A 3,096-nucleotide genomic window follows, 5' to 3' on the forward strand; every position below is an offset into this window, starting at 1 on the left:
GTGTGAATTTCCCATTAAAACCAGCGGCATGGCCGAGTGGGCTAAGGCGTCCGCTCGTTGGTGGTAACCAAGGTCGTGCTGAAGACTGGGAGGTGGTGGGTTCGAATCCTACCGCCGGCTGTGCTGTCTGAGGTTTTCCCTGGGTTTTCCGAAGACTTTCCAGACGAATGTCGGCACAGTTCCCCCTGAAGTCGGCCCAGGACGCATACTAACCCCCCTATCCCCCACTTCTTCCTGCTATCCTCTCTCCGTCTGTCCACATCTGTACGTCGCTCATAGCCACAGTTGCTTCGCGGCGCTAACACCCAATCAAAAAAAAAAAAAAAAAATTTCCCATTAAAAAGAAATGAAAAATTCCACACACATAACCACAAGATTTATGAACTATGGTGAAGCAAGCTCTTACACAGACATGTTTTTCGTGTGTTACGTGAAGGTCAATTGTGTTGGGGATGGCATGGTATGTGATAAGCCTAAGCTAATGCCAGCCACATATTTGTATAGCAGTCACAGGGGTGCCAGAAGTCCCAGATCTTGTAACCACCCCCAAGCGGTCGCTCCTTGCAAAACCGCCATCTTGTCCAGGCCTGACGTCACTAGCAGACGATACGGCGCGCACGGAAGGCGACGAAAACAAATTGGCGTGATTTCTAAGCTGTGTGGCAATCGGTGGCAACTTGCCAAACGCAACTATGTGGTGTTAGTCTGGTGTCGTTGTGCGGCTTTTAGGTATTTAAAGTTGTGAATAACACTTTACAATAATAAATATGGGACGTTGTTGCTACATGGGCTGTCAGCACCGGTCCGGCGAGGCAACAAAAGCCTCGGGCGTAACATTTCACTGGTAAGTATATGCGTTTGTCGCACATCGTACGACAGTTGACTTTACTTCTATTTATTGATTACAGTTTCCCACGAGATCCTACGCTTCGAGAAGCTTGGGTTGAGGCCATTGGGAGAACTGGATGGACACCCAGCAAACACAGTGTAGTGTGCTCCAAGCACTTTCAGAACCGTGACATGGACAGGACATCGTTAGCACGGATTCGATTAAGACCTGGTGCGGTGCCCATCGCTCATCCTTCTGTGTCTGCTCCTGAGCTGCAGGTGCGTTTGAGTGCTCTCGTTCCCGTACTCCAAAGTGCGTATAATATTGTTTGAACGGTACAAGAAATTGTGACAACCTGTTATGAATCAGTGAGCGTTAATGTCGACAAAAATAAAAGAAAGGAAAGAAAAAACTTGAATAGCAAATTCTGTAATCAGAGAACATACTTTTTGTTTTGGTCATGCGCTGTAACCTTATTGAAATTTTCAATTAAGTAACATGACGAGAAAGTGCAGCACATGAGATATGGACTTGTGATCTACATTTTTCTGCCAATCCCTAGCAATATTTCATTACCTATGGCACACATATAATGTCGGTTATGTTCCAGGTAGCACAGCTTTCAACAGCACCTGAGGCAGCATGTGAAGCAGAGCATGAAGTGAGTGTCACTTTCATGTTCACACTCTCAGGGCTTGATACGCAGTGTTCACAGCATTTCCTTGCACAGTGTTTGTGCTTCATACGTTTAGGTTTATATTCTGTATTTTTCTGCTATGTCGTGGCAATTGCTGTATGGCATACTGGTTGTTTCCTAGATGGAACTAGTCACAGCTCCTGGTGGAGCACAGGAGCAACTCCCAGCTCCAGCCAGAACACAGGAGGAACTCGCTCTAGAGGAAACCTGTGAGGGAGAACATGAAGTGAGTGGCCCTTTCGTGTACACACTCAGGGTGCTGTGAGCTACAGGACTTGAAGTCCTCAAACATGTATATGATTTTTTATTTGGACAATTATTGCTACATCATGCAACATTTCCCCTGTGAATTCGTCACAGGATGCAGAGCCTTTCTACCACTCCCTCGTGCTGTTCTCTTTCGCTCCATCTATCCATCTCAGTACACCACACATAGCCACAGTTGCTTTGCAGTACTAACACAGAGTCTAAAAAACTTATCCACCATTGCTATCCATTGTCTACTATTGCTACAATCAGTATGCATAATGTATCTTACTGTGTGAAGGAGTGTAGTCTCTACACATCAACTTGTATGCCATTGTATGCTATGTAAGCGTGTGAGCTATCTGCGCAGCCCCTTAGGTCGCCCCTTTCTCTTCGTGCCGGTGGAGCCATCCTAATTTCCCCACCCTTTTCGAAAATAAGAGGGCCATCAATTACACTGTGTACCAGGTGGCTTCGTCTTTCACCATATAGTGTCATAATTTTACTACATGTCCACATGTGGTCCTCTATTGTTGTCTTCGGAGAGGATACTCACTTTGTCATGTCGTCTTCCAAACATTTCCCCTCTCGTGTGCAGAGACCTACTTGCATAGCGTATTGCTAATTTATTTGTGCATCTCAGAGTTTAGACAGTTTAGTTTACTCTGTTGTGAGTTCCACAAGTCAGCTCACATTGAAATTTCTATCCTGACAGCAAAACTTATTGTCCAGCTCCTGTGCAGAGATGAGTGATGTAAGTATAGTACATTTTGCTTTATGATGCTAAATCATGCTGCACTAAAATGTGTGGTTCCTGTTAAACAACTGATATCGAGATAACTGAGTGACTCAACATGTCAACCAGCAAACACAAAGTGAGACGACTCTATGTTGTTTCTTATATTGTGCTGAAACAAAGCACATCACTGTGCACGTTCTGCTTGGTTATCAGTACTTTTCATATGACGGGGTCACAACAGGGCACAGATAAATTATGAAAAAATGGTTAGGAAGCACGCGAGCTGGTGAAGATGATGCATAATGTAAAAAACCCGAGACTAGGGAACACGAAGGGTGTTGTGTCTGTCCCTTCGTGTTCCTTAGTCTCGGGGTTTTTACATTATACAGATAAATTGCTGCCTTTTCAGCTATGCAAAATATTAGTCATATGCACAGAGCACCATAATTTCTAACATCGGCATCTAACGGCATCTAATTGGTCTGAACAATCGTTTTTTTTAATGCTTTCTTAAAACCATCAAACCTGTATTATATGTGATTTACTTTGGCTGCAGGAAAGCACGGGCTTTGACTGTAACCCGTT

General features: G+C 44.4%; 1 long non-coding RNA gene across 1 annotated transcript; it reads left to right on the forward strand.

Moving 5' to 3' along the window:
* The first annotated feature begins 676 nt into the window (after positions 1 to 676).
* Positions 677 to 1,467, forward strand: LOC135386979 (uncharacterized). Its single transcript, XR_010420756.1, has 3 exons — positions 677 to 844; positions 909 to 1,107; positions 1,440 to 1,467. It is a non-coding gene; the product is annotated as an uncharacterized LOC135386979 (long non-coding RNA).
* The last annotated feature ends 1,629 nt before the right edge of the window (positions 1,468 to 3,096 follow it).

Source organism: Ornithodoros turicata, chromosome 3 (genome assembly GCF_037126465.1).
Source record: "Ornithodoros turicata isolate Travis chromosome 3, ASM3712646v1, whole genome shotgun sequence".
Classification (NCBI taxonomy): Eukaryota; Metazoa; Arthropoda; class Arachnida; order Ixodida; family Argasidae; genus Ornithodoros; species Ornithodoros turicata.